This window comes from Rhinopithecus bieti, unplaced genomic scaffold (assembly GCF_001698545.2).
Source record: "Rhinopithecus bieti isolate Rb0 unplaced genomic scaffold, ASM169854v2 scaffold_8, whole genome shotgun sequence".
NCBI classification, from domain to species: Eukaryota; Metazoa; Chordata; class Mammalia; order Primates; family Cercopithecidae; genus Rhinopithecus; species Rhinopithecus bieti.
This window is the reverse complement of record NW_016803211.1, coordinates 2,583,185-2,600,472: the sequence shown is the minus strand read 5'-3', so window position 1 is coordinate 2,600,472 and position 17,288 is coordinate 2,583,185. Positions and strand designations below refer to the sequence as shown.

The 17,288-nt window shown below is 38.4% G+C and overlaps 1 long non-coding RNA gene across 1 annotated transcript in view; it reads left to right on the top strand.

Annotated features, from left to right (window-relative positions):
- LOC108527815 (uncharacterized) overlaps positions 1-17,288 on the top strand; it is a 37,416-nt gene that overhangs the window by 14,864 nt on the left and 5,264 nt on the right. Inside the window, exons 2-4 of the long non-coding RNA XR_001884941.1 lie at positions 10,182-10,372; positions 10,910-11,005; positions 12,431-12,543. This is a non-coding gene — a long non-coding RNA (uncharacterized LOC108527815). The remainder of the gene's footprint in view (positions 1-10,181; positions 10,373-10,909; positions 11,006-12,430; positions 12,544-17,288) is intronic.

The window sequence follows — 17,288 nt, the reverse complement described above, 5'->3', positions numbered from 1 at the left end:
TAGAGGGGAGCACGATTGTTGGCCCAGCTGTCTCACATTACTTAGAAAGACAAGTTGAAGAGAGGGTGTTGTTTTGCCTGAGCTCTATTGCCCAGTGCAAAGCATTTTTTAAATAAAGATTTTGAAATAAACTTTTTAATATTAGATGTCTCTTTTCTTTCTTTTCTTCTTCTCCATCTCTTTCCTCTTTTCACGTTTCTCCTTTTCGCTTTCCTCCTCCACCCTCCTCTTCTCTTTCTCCTTCTTTTTCAAGTTTTCTTTTTATAAGGGACAAAAGGCACATATAAAATAAATCTCAAACACAGCTGAATTCTGCTTTCTCATTTTCCTTCCCCTAATTGCAATTGCTAAGGTTAGGTAATCACACATAGATTTCCGAGAAATATCTACTACGTGCTCTCACTCTTGAAACTTTTCTATTTTACTTAGCCATATTGGAATGTGTGCATTGTTGTGTGCACAAAACTATGTTAACATACCAACCATTTGGCATCAGGCACTGCTGGTATGTATAGTCAGTGGTGACTCATTGCTTCATACCATCTCCAGTTAAAATAAGAGAGGAGTTCTGTTGGAGTGAGTGGTAGGTTTAGGTTTAAGGTTTGGATTAATACTAAAACACAGACTAAATATTGAGCAAGATTTGGCATCTCTGAACAACTAAATACATTTGGATCAACTAGTAACCTCAACAAATGTTTGAATAAGTTTGAGTCCTTGGATATCACAAGGAATAAAACATACGTAGTCTCCACCTTCATAGAACTAAGACTTAACTGTACCCACATGCCTTCGACTTAGGATATCTGACTATAAAAGGTAAAAATAAATCTTCTCGTTAGTACATTAAAGGCAAAGATAAAATTAGCAATGGCCTTGTGGTGTTCTCCAAAGTAATTGTTTTCCCCCGATTATCAGCTCCTCTCTTAATGAAGCAGCCGAAAAGGGAGATAACAGAATGAGGATAGGCAAGAAAGGGAAAGTCAGAGGCTTGGCAATGTGTTGTGGAAAGCTCTTGGAACAACTTGGGGATAGAAAGTTGGCAAAAATGGGAGGATATGAGCAGAATAAACTGTCAGAATTGTACAGTGTACAGAAATCTGTTCTTTCTCAGTGACTCAATTTTTACCCATGTAATGGAGAGTGATGCTCATGCAAAACTAAATTTTCAACAGGTTAAGTGACTTTTCCAAAGCCACAGAATAACATGTGGTAGAAGTGGGTCATGAACTCAAGAATGTCTGGGTCTAAGTGAGTGCCCTTTCCTTATACCATGACATACCTCTCCTTCAGCTGTTGACTTGAGAACCATTAACCACCAAGAAAAGAAATAACAGAATCTGTTACTATTTGGGAGATTTCATTGGATTGGCCAAATAATGAATAAAATGCTTTATTTGCCTTTTGATCTATTAAAATTTGCAATATATTAAAGAGGTACAAATAACTAATGACATGTCAATATCTACTAATAAGTCTACATGGAAGTACTTAAATTTCCCAAAGAGTTCAGTCTGGAAAAATCCTCATGGTAGAGACAATTCATTTCCATAGATTTTTCTCACGAGTAGGTTGTAAACATGATGACCTAAGAAGGCCAGCTACATGTGACCTAATATTAAATTTGAACTGACCAATAAGTCATGAAAATTATCTGAGAAAACCCAGAAAGTGATCATGTCAATTTATCTGATATTAGGTGGAAATTATAACTCTTAATCAAGATCAAGTTAATTTTAGTTTTCACACTTTTGGGTTTTGCACACTTTTGTGATTGGAAAATCCATGCGTAGTACATATTTAACATCACATACCTTTGCCCTGAAATAGATCATACTGACACAGTCAGTCCCTCATTCATATCCTTTTGACTTAGCTTGGAGGTCCCTGATACACGGTGTCAGCTGTTTTCTGCGTTTCTATGCCCAGGCAGGTTCTCTGACCATGGGGTATTCTCCACTCCTGCAGTGTGGGCCAGGTGTGCTGGGAAATTCACATCCTTGAGAGCAACCCTCAGCCAACAAGGGATATAAGTTGGTGGATAAACACGCCATGTTATTTTCTTCTTTATGGGATAATTCTGAGACATGTTCACAGCCTCCGGAGAGTTCCCAGTGCGACTGGGGCTCTATTGCCCTCAGTAGTAACCCTCTTATAAAAACACCCATTATTAGGTTTTCCTCCCTTCCAGGTTTTACTTATCCATGATTCCGGAAAATACCTCCCCATGAACTACTTGCACCTAAATCCTTGTCTCAGAGTCTGTGGGAACGCACATCAGGGCAACCAAATCCATATTAGCCCATCAGATCTTATTGATCAGAGATCAAATTGGATCTTTTGAATGATCAATATTAGACTGTTCTGAAGATTGAGAGAGACATCATATAGAAAAACTTAATACATTCATTTGGGTAAAACCTCATAAATTCTAGAGAGAGACGGAAAATCTGTACTCTCATGTCTCCCATAGGAAAGATTCATGGGATTTATGTAGGAAGAGGGTGTCTACAATTTAGTTGTGGAAGAAAAGTCGTTAATTTTGAGTTATAATATAATAAAAACACTACATATTTTAAATGAGAAACAGGCTCTAGAAAGTCTTTTAGAATGTGCTTTATCTGTAGAAAAATTAAAACTAGCTTATTCTTTACTGAATGCTTTGATACAAAGAACCCTTTTATGTTTCTAGCTAGCAAGGGATGATAAATGGAAATTAAATGCTTAGCATTCTTATTCATTTTCTATTGCTACTGTAAGAGATTATCACAAACTTAGTGGCTGAAACAGCACAAATGTATCATATTAGAGTTCTACAGATCAGGAGTCTGACATGGGTCTCACTAGGCTAAAATCAAGGTGTCAGCAGTGCTGCATTTCTCTTTGAAGGCTGTAGGGGAGAACCTCTTTCCTTAGCTTTTCCAGATGCTAGAGGTGTCCACGCTCCTTTATTAATGCCCGCTTCCTCCATTTTTCAAAGCCAGCAATGCTAAATCTCTGTGACCTTTCTTCCATCATACACCTCTGTACGTGTATGGGACTACGGCCAGGAAATGTTTTCTGATTTTAAGAAATCATACGATAGATTGTGACCATCCTGAAATCCAGAATAATCTTGGAATAACTTCAATTACATCCAACATGGCATAAGTATACATATGTAACAAACCTGCACGTTATGCACATGTACCCTAGAACTTAAAGTATAATAAAAAAAAAAAGAAAAAAAAGTAATTAATTTAAGTTGTCAAATAAAAATTGTATACATTAATGTTGTGCAGCATGATGGGTTTTGATACATGGATACATTGTGGAATGGCCAAATCACGCTAATTAACATATGCATTACCTCTCCAAAATTATTTTTTGTGTGGTGAAAACACTTAAAATTCACCCTTTTAGCAATTTTCAAGTATACGATATATTGTTATGAATTATAGTCATGTTGTATAATAGATGTCTTGAACTTGTTCCTCCCCTCTAACAGAAATGTTTTGTTATTTGACCAATATCTTGCAAAATCTCTTTTGCTATGTAAGGTAACATGTTCACGGGATGCAGGGATAGGGTGTGGACATCTTTGGAGGATCATTAGTCCGCCTACTACAGTACCTATTATTGCTAATTAAAAATTGGCAACTAGTCAGAGGATCTCATTATTTAGTTTACTGCTTTTATTGCTTTCTTCTAAGAAATGTAGAAAATGTATATTTTTAAAGACTCTCATAGGTTAATTTTCAAGTTGAGCGTCTGAAATCTTTTTTAGCAGTTTTAAAAATTGCAGGCTAATTTACATAGACAAAGATACACAGACTAATTGCATAGCTCAATGAATTTTCATAAAGTGAGCACACATGGGAACTGAACCCAGCTGAAGAAATAGGACATTTCTAGCATCCAGAAGCCCTCTTCAGGCCCTGCCCTACTCTTCACTCCTTAATCACACAAAGAAACCACTATTTTAAGTTCTATCACCATAGATTAGTTCTGCCTCATTATTTTATATAAAAGAGTCATTCAGTTCCTATTCTCTTGTGTCTGGCTTCTTTCACTCAATTATTATGTTTGAGAGAGTTTTCCACTTTGTAGTGCATGGCAATAACTTGTTCATTCTCACAGTTACATAGTATTCCATTTTAGGAGCATACTGTAATTTATTTATTCATTCTATTGTGGACATTTGGGTTGTTTCTAGTTTTTAGCTATTAAAACAATTGCTACTGTGAATGTTCTAGTATAGCCTTTGGTAGCCATATACATACATTTCTCTTGGGTGCATACCTAGAAGTGGAATCATTGGAACATAACATGTGTATCTGCTTAACTTTGAAAGATACTGATTGATATGGTTTGGCTCTGTGACCCCACCCAAATCTTGCCTCAAATGGTAGTCTCCATGTGTTGAGGGAGGGATTTGGTGGGAGGAGACTGGATCATGAGGGCAGTTTCCCTATGCTGTTCCCCTGATAGTGAGGGAGTTCTCATGAGATCTGATGGCTTTAAGAGTGGCAGTATCCCCTGCTCTCTGTCTCTTTCCTGCCACCATGTAAGATATGTCTTGCTTTCCTTTCACCTTCTGCCATGATTGTAAGTTCCCTGAAGCCTCTCCCGCCATGTGGAGCTGTGATTCGATTAACCCTCTTTGTTTATAAATTGCCCAGCCTCAGGCGGTATCTTTGTAGCAGTGTGAGAATGGACTAACACATGGATCCATGGCTTTCCAAGTGTTTGCACAAGTTTATGCACCAACCACTAACGAGTATCCCAGTTGATCCTCATCCTCACTGATACTCGGTATAGTCAGTCTTTTTAAAATTGTAACCAGCCTGGTGAAAGTGCAGTCATGTGTTTTTTTGTTGTTGTTGTTTGTTGTTGTTTTTAAGGTAGAATTTACACATGAGGAAATGCACAAATCCTGAGGTACAATTCAGTGAATTTTGTCAAATCTAAACTTGTTTGAACTTTAGTGTTCCAAGTCTTATAATTGTAAATTTTCCTATCAAGAGGGCTTGGAAGAATTAAATCCTTTGTGGCTAAAGAGGGAAAATTGTATTTACCTTGTGCTCCCACCCCCTTCTTCCAGTGACAGTCGTGGGTGGGTAATCAGGGTCTGTGGACTGCTGGTTTGTGTCGTTTGTGTATTACCTACCTCAGAAGGCATTTGCCTACTGACCTGAGGGGCAATGGTGCAAAAAAGGAAAAAGGCGGAGCAGTGGCTTTTGAATGTTAGAAATGTTGCCTAGTGACCCAGCCTCAGAGAGTCTCCCTGTTCTGCCCCAAGGTCTTTCTGCGGGTGCCAGGCCACCAGTATGTGATAAGAATGAATCCAAGAGCATGGAGATTTCAATATGCCTCTTTCTTTCTTCTTGTTGCTCTTGTCATATTTCTGTAAAAGTCATGTACGATAAGGCATTTATGGCATGGTTACAATGCACTCTCCTCCATGCCCCTGTGCACACATGTCCTGATGCTTCAGGCTTAGCTTCACTACAGGAAATGTACCATGCAGTTGTAATTTGTCTGCAAGTAAGGAAGATGGAAAAAACAGCTGGCTTACAAAAAGATGGTGAGCTGGATCTTCTCCATCAAATGAAACACCCTCAAATTTCATTTCAGTAATATGTCAGTCACTCATGGAGGCTGGGTGTCATGGATAATTGGCTCTGCTAAGATTAGGCACATTCATCTGAATCTTGTTTATTTCCATTATAAAAAAGGATCACAACCTCTAAGGGCTAACATAAGGATTATAGGAGAGAACTTCAGAAAGCATATGGTACAAAACTTTAGCATCTCTCTTCCTGCTTTATCCAGGAATATTGTTACTGACAGTATAATGACATTCTTGGACCTAAGAAGAAAGGTTCAATGACCACATGCTACAAGTCTGGCTGATAGAAAGTCTCCCATAAGAAGGGTCAGCAGCAGGGACTGTGGCCCTCAATCTTTCTCACAGTCTTCACACTTATATCTAGAAACCAGAAAGAGGCCTGGACATTGGCAGGGACCATATCACTCGAAGTCTGATGCCTTTGGTCACTGATGTGACCTAAAGTGCTGCTGTCCTCAGATCATGGCTACCAAGCTACTGTGATCACCACTCTTTTCTTGGCAAAGGACAAACAGCATGGACCAGTGCCTATGGGAGGGTTATAGGTTGGGCCTGGAAGCAGCACACACTGGTTTCTCCCTGTCCCATTGGCTGTAACTCAATTATGTGATTACACTTACTTAAAGGAAGGCTGGGAAATGTGTCCAGAAGGAAAAGGAGAATGTGGATTTTGATGACCATTAGCAGTCTTAGCCACAGATGGTTTATACCTTGACCTAGGGTAACTTTTCTTACATTCATAGGAATATAGTAGCAGCCATAGTGAGGCAGCAAGGTAGGTAAGAATTAGAGGTTCTTGAAAAATATTCATCCAGTGCTTTTAGTCCTGTCACTTAACATGTATTTCTAGACATCTTAAATGCATAGACTCCATGGGAGACATTTATGTAGCCTGTCTCCTGATTTACTAGGAAATTTATCTGGACTCCTAAATGTGATTGGATCTTTTTATACCCCTGTTGGACATGATCTGGTTATAGAAGTCCACCTAGTTATAGACACATGACGAGTGAACCCATTCCAGGGTGGCCTGCCTCAAGAGTTAAATCCTGAGACAATTCTGGGGTCTTAGGGAGGACAAATTTTCTAAGCTTCCAAGGGCTTGTGATTGAACCCTTCTGATATTGACAGTAAAAGAGGTACAGTAGTGTGAATCCTAAGAGGTGGCAAAGCTCTGGGCCTTCTGGGGGGCTGATTCAATTCAAGCACAGCAATCATAGAAATAGCATCTATAAATCACTTCACAACATAGCTGTTGAAAAAATATAACTTTTTCTTAGAACTTAATTTTAATTTTGAGAACCTCGCTGCTTTTCACTTTCTACCAGGTGGTTGAGATAATCCCGGTCCATTTGCCCAGTTCTAAGGAGCATTCATGAAATCAGGTTGCTCTGGGAATAGCAGGTTTGAAGCATGACAATATCTTTGGTAATTAACATATGCTCCTAAGCATCATCTCACATTTCCTCTTTCTCCTGCACCCTGAAGCTCTAGTGGCTTTCTCTCTGCTTTCCCTGCATCATGTGGGAAGGCAAGAGAATAATTCAGCTCTGTAACTTCCCTGTCAGGCTAGGAACCAGGGATCAGGGATCCCTGCAAGTCTGTCTATGGCTCCACCCACCTAGACTCCCTCTGCAGCAGTTTTCTCTTTCCAGGGACCTTCCTCCTTTCAGGGGAACTGCCTGGGAAGCAGAGCAAGCCCCTCCCTGCCACCCAATTGTGCCTCTGCTTATTACTTCTTTACCAATTACTCTCCTCACAACCTGGAAGCATCTCTCTTTTGGTCCCTGAAGAGCATCCCTTTCTCCAGAAACCTGCTGATGTCACTCATGGGTGTCTCTGTGTTACCCCAAAGACTTCAAAACTCCAAAAGACCTTTAAAAAAAAATGCATCTGCATTTTACTCTGCAACTTTCCCCTCCTGGTACAATGAGAATAAAGCAGCTCAACAGCCAGGATGAGGGGTGAAGGAGAGACTGATCATCAGTTAGGAAATTAGAGTAATATTCTGGCTGGGCGTGGTGGCTCATGCCTGTAATCCCAGCACTTTGGGAGGCCAAGGCGGGGGGATCACGAGGTCAGGAGATCGAGACCATCCTGGCTAACATGGTGAAACCCCATCTCTACTAAAAAAATACAAAACAATTAGCCGGACATGGTGGCAGGTGCCTGTAGTCCCAGCTACTTGGGAGGCTGAGGCAAGAGAATGGCGTGAATCTGGAAGGCGGAGCTTGCAGTGAGCCGAGATCGTACCACTGCACTCCAGCCTGGGGGACAGAGCAAGACACCATCTAAAAAAAAAAAAAAGAAAAATATTCTACAACAATAATTCACCTACTTACGTATCTATCCCTCCTTACAAAATTCATACACACAAAAAAGCAGGGAAATGTATTGTCCCTTTATAGAACTTGAAATGGATGTGCGTGAGCTTTGCATTTCACATTGTCTCCATTCAGCTACATATACACATACGCGTTACACAGTAGGTAATTTTGTAAGAAAAAAAAAAAAACTCCAGCCTTGGACGTGGGCAAGATAAGTTACCAAGTGCCCTTTTAGTAGAGGGCAAAACATAGTATAGTGAACTCTTGGAGGATCATCAGATACCACAGGAGTCTGCGCCTTTCTATTGACTTTCTGTTGACTATTTTACAATTCTGTAGGGATAGAAGTTAATGTGTAGAAAACCGACAGCAACACTAATTATTCTTGTGGAAAGCAATGCAAATGATTTTTCACCAGTAGAGATACAATTTGATTTCTGCCAATTGGATAAGATAACCCTAAGCATCATTATAATAATTTCCCTAGAGAACAACATTTAGTTTTGCATCTATTAGAAAGTTCATTTCTGCATTCCTGTCTTTATAAATATATCTACATCTATCTATATTTTTCTATTTCTCACATTTTCATTTGATCCAGTATTTATATATTGCTGTTTATTAATTACATTGAATAAAATCTTCATTGGATAAGATAATCCCAAGCATCATTATAATAATTTCCCTAGAGAACAATATTTAGTTCTGCATCTATTAGAAAGTTCATTTCTGCATTCCTGTCTCTCTTTATAAATATATCTACATCTATCTATATTTTCCTGTTTCTCACATTTTCGTTTGACCCAGTATTTATATATTGCTGTTTATTAAGTTGAATAAAATCTTCAATGTGTTCATTTTATATTTACATAAAAGTCAAGTTTTTTACTTTTTGAAAATTATACTTTAGTGATTTATCATATAAGCCATTTCTTTGTATAAACTGCCACTCTCTTCCCCTCCTTGACTTATATTCCAAGATAGTTTCTGAGGATTTTTCCACATTTCATTTAGCCTTCACTATCATCTTCACAATAACAGGTAATAAAATTTCCATTTTACCCATTAGAACCTGAGGCTCAGAGAAAGGTTTAGTTGTAGCCCCAAGACAGTTAAAAAATATTTAGTAATAGAGCTGGGGTTTCCAATAAACATTGGGCTTACTTCAAAGCCCTTGTGCCTCTCATGTGTTACTCTGGATCTTTTTAAGGTCAACATTGCTGAGGACTGTACAGTCTTATAGTAAAAGTGAAAGTATCGCAAGACCTTATGCTCCTCATTTTAAGCCTTTTGAAGAAAAGGCAAACTGTTAACTTTGGAGGATATTTTTAGGGACAGGATCTTGCTCTGTTGCCCAGGTTGAAGTGTGGTGGTATGATCTTGGCTCACTGCAGCCTCGACTGCCCAGGCTTAAGTGATCCTTTCACCTCAGCCTCCTGAGTAGCTGGGACCACAGGCACATGCCACCACACCTGGGTTTGTATTGTTTGTAGACACGGGGGTTTCACCATGTTGCCCACGCTAGTCTCAAACTCCCGAACTCAAGCAATCCACCTGCCTTGGCCCCCACAAAGTGCTGGGATTACAGGGTTGAGCCACAGCATCTAGCCCACTTTGGAGGTTTTAATTTAAAGCAAATAGCAAAGCAAAGCAAAACACAACACGTAAAAATATAACGAAAAACAAAACAGCAAGAAAATTCAAAGCAACTTTGCCTCCCCCCACCATAGAGGCTATAGGATGTTGGCGTGGACGTCAACTGCTTGAAGGAATGTGTGGTATTTAAGAGGCTTAACAATGAACAACCTAGTACTGGTGGCAAGGCAGGCACATGTAAAATAAAAAATATTCACAAGATTAAAGGATGCAGCCAGGATTTTTTTTTTTTGAAAATTAATGGATAAAACATCATGATTAATTAGTAATTGGTGATCAAATGTATTCTGCCTCACCTTGTTGGAAAGAGAAAAGTATAAATGATAATGTTTTGTATCTGCTTGGTATTCAGGTTAAAAGATAGTCAGTTCATCTCATTTTCCTTTTTCTCCCCTCTCTAAATGGCGAGGTAGCTGTGATTCAAAGATGAATGATACTAGCACTGGGGCACTTCTTCTCATTACATGCATAAGAATTCTTGCTTTCTTCAGATTGGCTTGACTATATTAATTATTTTTTCCTGCCCTGAACCTGTGATTCATGACACTTTGCACAGCTGCTATAAACACTGTTTTCTTAAATTCCAGACACAGTCAATGTGCTAAATGAATAGAGTAAGGGCAGGATTAACTACACAATTTGCAGACATGGCACAAAATGAAAATATAGACCCCATTTGAAACAAGAAACAGAACGTCCTTAGACCCCCAGAAGTTCCCAGATGCCCTCTCCACTCCCAGCTTTCCTAAGGATACCAACTATCCTGAATTCTAATAGCGTAAGTAAGCTTGGCCTCCTTTTGAGTTTATATTAATGGAATCATGTATGATATCTGACTTCTTTTGCTTAATATTATGAGATTTTCCCATATTTTTGTGTGTAATTGTAATTTGCTCTCATTGCTTGATAACTTTCATTTTATGAAATCTTAAAATTGTTACTACTGGTATCATAGTTAAGTTTCCCTGTTCTCAACACACACACACACACACACACACACACACACACACACACACACACACACAGTGATGAATTCAGTCTACTCAGCATAGTGGTGGGAAAGGGAGGGTTGCATATTAACTGGGTTTTGACTTTTGAATAGGCTATCAGTTGCCCAATAGCCATTATGTGTTAAATTTCCTGAAGATATTGGTGCCACACTTAATCGTATCACCTTCTTTTCCAAATGAAAAATTGTTTTCTTCCAGTTAGTGAAGTAATGCACATGACTTTAGCTGGTAACATACCAAATCTGTATTCAACCTGTTTTTCCAGTTCTGGCAACCTGACAACTTTCTCTCCTTTCATTTCCAAGTGATTGGTTTCTAGTTTTTGCCAATTAGTGTGGTGATGATCATGAAGAAATCACATGTATGTGACATACAGAAAAACTCACCGAAGTGAACCACAAGTAAGAAGTGCATTGATTATACTTTAGCTTGTTTGGAATGTAAAGATATGCCATCCAACATTTTCTTGTAATGTTTATGAAGTTTCTCAGACTGTATTATTTTTGCTTTGTAATAAAATGATTATTGATACATAATTCGCATACCATACAATTCACTCATTTAAAGTATACAATTTGATGGTTTTAGTATATTCAGAGTTATGCAAGCATCGCTTTCATGAATTTTGAAATTTTCATCACCCCCCAAAAACTCCTATACTCTTTAGTATACTAGTCACTCCCCATTTGCTCTCCACCTCTCCCCCGACCTCCCCTTACGTAGGCAACTGCTAATCTACTTTGTTTCTACAGTTTTGCCTATCCTGGATATTTCACCTTAATGGAATCATGGAGTAAGTGGTACTTTTGCAAATGGCGTATTTCATTTAACATTATGTGTTTAAGGTTTATCCACATTGTAGCATGTATTTGTACATCACTCCTTTTTATGGCCAAATAATACTGCATTGTACAGATATACCACATTTTGTTTATCCATTTATCACTTGATGAACATCTGGATTGTTTCCACCTTTAGCTAGTAGGAATATTGACAGGTTTTCATGTGAAAACATGTTTTTATTTTCTTGGGTATACAACTAGAAATAGCATTTTTGGTCATATGGTAACTTTATGTTTAACATTTTTATGAACTGCCAGACTGTTCTCCAAAGTGACTGCACTGTTTCATATTCCCACCTGCAAAGTATGAGAGTTTCATTTTCTCCACATCTTCATTAAAATTTATTATCTGTCTTTTTTGATTCAAACCATTCTAATGGGTGTGAATTGGTATCTCATTATGATTTTGGTTTGCATTTCCCTGGTGGCTAATGCCATTGAGAATCTTTTCATGTGCTTATTAGCCATTTGCATATCTTATTTGGAGACATGTTTATTTAGATCGATCTTTTGCCCATTTTTAACTTTAGTAATTTGTCTTTTTATTATTAAGTTGTAGGAGTTCTAGGTACTGGAACACATTCTACATTTTATATACAGGTCCCTTATAAGGTATACGATTTGCAAATATTTGTTTCACATTCTGTAGGGTATGGTTTTACTTTCTTGGTGGTGTCCTTTGAAGCACAAAAGTTTTTATTTATGATGAAGACCTATCTGTTTTTCTATTGTCATTTCTGCTTTTGGTGTCATTGAACTTTATTCTTAAATATGACTTCAAAGCATTTTTGAATTGTTAATGCTTAAATTTCATTGTATTTTTTTTCTGGAACTTGTACATTTACTATCATCTTAGGAAAGAATTTCTGATGGCAAACCAGACAGAGCTTTTATATATGTTTTGGAGGCTGAAATTCATATTTGTTACCTAAGACTGGTTTAAATAAAACTTTTTTCTAAAGTAATTTTTTTTTTTTTTTAAAGAAAGGAAGTAATGGTTCCCAAGGGATGAATGACCTTGGAATCAACTACAGGATAAGAATGTCTGGTGGATGATTGGTATCTGATTATCTTGGCAGCCAAAAAAGGATCTGGAGGTAATTTGTCTAATAATGTGTACTTACTGATTCTGGGTCCCAGGTCAGACTAAGCATTGTGGGAGGCTGATGAGCAATACAGGACCAGCTCTCTTCTGTTTAGAGTCTCATACTAGTTGGAGGAGACACACGAGGAAGCAGTTCATGAGCACACAGGAAGTAATTCATGAACATACAGGAAGCGACTCATGAACGATCTTCTTAATTCCCAGAGTATCCAGTTTAATGCTCTTCAAGTAAGTCTTCAGTAAATATTTAGATAATTAAGTGAAATATATAGAATCAGGGACTTATACAGAACAGACTATAAGAGTGGTGTGACCTTGAGCAAGTCACTTCACCTTTCTGAGCCTCCCTTTATTCAACTGTAAATGGGGAAAGTAAAAATGCTTAGCTCAAAGGGCTGGGCTGTAAGAAAGGGCAAATGAGGGAGACACTGTCTACAAGTGTGCATGTAACTGTCATGACCCGCAGTTGCAATAGACAGAAGAACAGAGGCAGCAGACAAGAGTGGTTCAGAACATGGGTTTTGAAATAAAAAAGAACTGGATGAAATGTAGTAGCTATGTGCTCTTAGAAAAGTTCTTATCTGTAAAATCTACTTTATAGGACTACAGTGTGGATATTTGAAATAAAGTAATATGTACAGGCTGAGCACTGGGGGATTTTTTTTTTTTTTTTTTTTTTTTTTTGAGACGGAAGTCTCGCTCTGCGCCCAGGCTGGAGTGCAGTGGCTGGATCTCAGCCACTGCAAGCTCCGCCTCCCAGGTTTACGCCATTCTTCCTGCCTCAGTCTCCCGAGTAGCTGGGGTGGACTACAGGCGCGCCCACCCGCCCGGCCAGTTTTTTTTGTATTTTTTAGTAGAGACGGGGTATTCACCGTGTTAGCAGGGATGGTCTCGATCTCCTGACCTCGTGATCCGCCCGTCTCGGCCTCCCAAAGTGCTGGGATTACAGGCTTGAGCCACCGCGCCCGGCCGCTGGGGGATATTTTAAGTAAAAAAGGCAACAGGTACAAAACATAAAAGTATCTAGGTTCTCCCAAGGATGACAGTGTGTGTTGGGAAATAACAAAAACATAAGACAGGGAACACTAAATTGGGGAAGGTCTAAATTGGAGAACTTAAACCAAGCCTGATTGGAAACCTCTGAAGGACTTTAATCAGTGTCTGTCTTTTTGATGCTTGTCTTAGACAGGAGGGAAGGCAATCTGCTATACTGAAGAAAGTCCAGTGATGGTGACCTTGAGACCCGGGTTTAGTTCTAGTTCTGCCACCAGTTAGCTATGGATCTTAGACCAGTCATTTAACCCCTCTAGGCCTTGTCCCGAGTTGAGTTTATTCTGAGAAACGGTAAGCTCCAAGTTGATAGATCTTGCTTTCCTAATGGTGCCATAATCAGATTGCTGCTGAGGTTTAGAAAACAAAGGATGCTGCATCACTTTGGACTGTGGTTAATTTTCTAACAGCCACATAGTTGGTGCTTTTGGACATCCTTGATGGTTTATATGAACGTATCAGCATAAATAAAAATCTAATTCTGACCAAAGAGATGCTTGGCAAAATGTTCCAGGTTGTTCCTGTGTCTTTCAGTAATGTGACTGACATTTCTAAGAAATTCCTGCAGTGCATTTCTTGAACATTATGGAAGTATAACATACATAGAGAAAGTACTCAGATCCTGAGTTTCCTGCTCTTCTAGTTTTCATGAATTAAACACACCCAGGAATCAGTTCCTCACTAAAAAATAGAAAATGACAGGGGCCTTGGAAAACCTGCTTGCTCCCTCTTCTAGTCACTATCTCCCCCCATAATAGCTACTGGTTTCTAGAAGCATAAAATTGTTTTAAAGTATCAGAAAACTCATGAAAAATAGTGATTTCTGGGTCTTTAAAGGTGTTTAAATGCCATTCATAAACCTAATTCTTTGCTTGTGCCTAGCTAAGTAGGTGCAATGTATTTGGAAAATAATTTGGCAATATACCTCAACACCTGTTAACATGTTTATGCTATTCTGTTTTTGGAAATTTATCCAAAGAAAATATTTCAAAAGAATTATTTTGCATTCGTGAATATTTTCACTTCACAGTTCCCTCTAATTACTAAACCAGGAGGTAACCTAGACATTCAATAATAGGTGAATTATTAAGTAGTTTATAGATCCAAATCATAAAATATTAAGCAACCATTTAATGGAAAAGTACTTATCTTGTTAATGTTTAGTAAAAATTAAAAGTGAAAAGTTTAATGTGCTAGAACCATATATGTATGACTCAAATGCATATGAGCAAGATCAGGAAAATATTTAGAAAGGGATGCTGGTTCCTTTCTACATCTGTTCTATTACAAAATTGTTAGTGTAATTAAAATCTGATGGGAAGAATAAAAAATGACTCAAGCTCAATTTTAAACGTTGTTGTACTTTAACATTTTTGTCATTTGGATAGCTGTTAGTTGACTTTTAGTTTTAAAAAAAGTCTTTGCAATAAGCATGTACAAGCTTTTCTACTTAAAATATAGAATATTTTAGCAATAATCTATTGTATGTTTCAAAATAGCCAGAAGAGAACAATTTGAGGGTTCCTGGCATAAAGAGAAAATGGTGGGTGTATAAATTGCTACAGCATTTAGACAACAATCAATCAATATTTGGTAAACTAAGAATGCATGTGCCCTTTTACCCAACCATTTTGCTTTTGGAAATCAATCCCATGTTAGTAACAGTGGCAGGACTCAAAGATATGTGTATCAAATTTAGCAAGATGTCATAAGACTGTTTTTAGTAGAAAAATAAACAGTCACAAACAAAACAAAACAAAATACCTGGACACAGACTGAATGTCCATCAGCTGTGCAAGGATTGGCCAAACTGTGGTACATCCATAGAATGAAACATTTTGCAGGTATAATACGGAATAATTAGATCTTCAAGATTTACTTGGAGGAATACTCAAGAATGATTGCTAAGTGAGATGAGAAGTTTGAAGAGTAATGTAAATAATACAAACTTATTTTGTAAAAACGTTACAAAACATGACACACATTTGTTGAGTCATGGAGAAATATGTGAAATAATTCTCTGGCTCCCTTGGAAATTAGGATCTACATATTAAATTTTTCCTAACATATCTTTGTATCACTGAGCCTGAATACATGTTATTGTGTAATTTCTGAAGAGAAATTTAATTTTAAAAAGTTAAAACTTTTGGTTGGGCATGGTGGCTCATGCCTGTAATCCCAGTACTTTGGGAGGCCGAGGCAGATGGATCACCTGAGGTCAGAAGTTGGAGACCAGCCTGGCTAACATGGTGAAACCCTGTGTCCCACTAAAAATACAAAAAATTAGCTGGCCATGGTGGCAGGTGCCTGTAATCCCAGCTACTCAGGAGGCTGAGACAGGAGAATCGCTTGAACCAGGGAGGGAGAGTTTGCAGTGAGCCGAGATCGCGCCATTGCACTCCAGCTTGGGCAACAAGAGCGAAACTCTGTCTCAAAAAACAAAACAAAACAAAACAAACAACAACGAAAAAAAATGTTTTAAAAGTCATTGATTTTTCCAAAGCACTTACACCTGGGTACTCAAAAAAATTATGTGACATAAATTTCTAAGTATAGAATTATTACTGCCGGGCGCGGTGGCTCACGCCTGTAATCCTAGCACTTTGGGAGGCCAAGGCAGGCGGATCACGAGGTCAGGAGATCAAGACCATCCTGGCTAACACAGTGAAACCCCGTCTCTACTAAAAATACAAAGAAATTAGCCTGGCGTAGTGGCGGCGCCTGTAGTCCCAGCTACTTGGGAGGCTGAGGCAGGAGAATGGCGTGAACCCGGGAGGCGGAGCTTGCAGTGAGCCGAGATTGCGCCACTGTACTCCCGCCTGGGCGGCAGAGCAAGACTCCGTCTCAAAAAAAAAAAAAAAAAAAAAAAAAATTATTACTAATGTGGCTATTTCATCTAATACCAAATGGCATGCATGTAAGAGTCTACACATGATTCCACCTGTGTAGTGTCATGAACAATCCAAACACTAGTAAAATAGCATGAAACCAATTAAGAATATTTTATTGAATGCTCATTTTGGTGCATATGAGAACTATTTTTGTTTGATTTTTTAAAAAAGTAGAATTGTATGGCATCCTTAGTGTTTTTTTTTGGCAAATACAACATTTTCCTAAGTGTTAATCTTTTGATTTCTGACATTTACAAATACTTGAGCCTCACTTTCAGTTAGTAAAACACTGCCACCCCTTCCTCTGTTTACTTCGGATGGGGTGGGGCAGAAACTTGAACTAGCACCCAGATGTGACTGCTGGCATTCCCCATCCTTAGCCCTGTTCACACGGGCTCAACTTGTTTCATGGAAGGGGTGGAGCTCCCATCAGCCTCATCCCCAGCAACCACCTGCTTCACGGTGACAGATGAGAGTTCTTGGTTCCCAGAGCCACAAACAGAACAGAGGAAACACTTAGATGAATAGAAATTAGTTGTCTGGCCCCTAGGGTCTATAACAGGTAAAGGTCCTAAAATTTTTCTTTTTCTTTTACCAAAAGCTCATCTGATGAAGGACCTCTTGCAATCAGCTAAGGGGCCAAGGGGCATCTTTGATGTGCTGGCGAAATCAGTGCCTATAGGAACAAACTTTGGTTAATTTCATCTTAAATTCTAGTAAAAAACATAGAACATGAAATCTGCACTCTAAACAAATTAAGTGTATGAGTTTTTTTTTTTTTTTTTTTTTTTTTTTT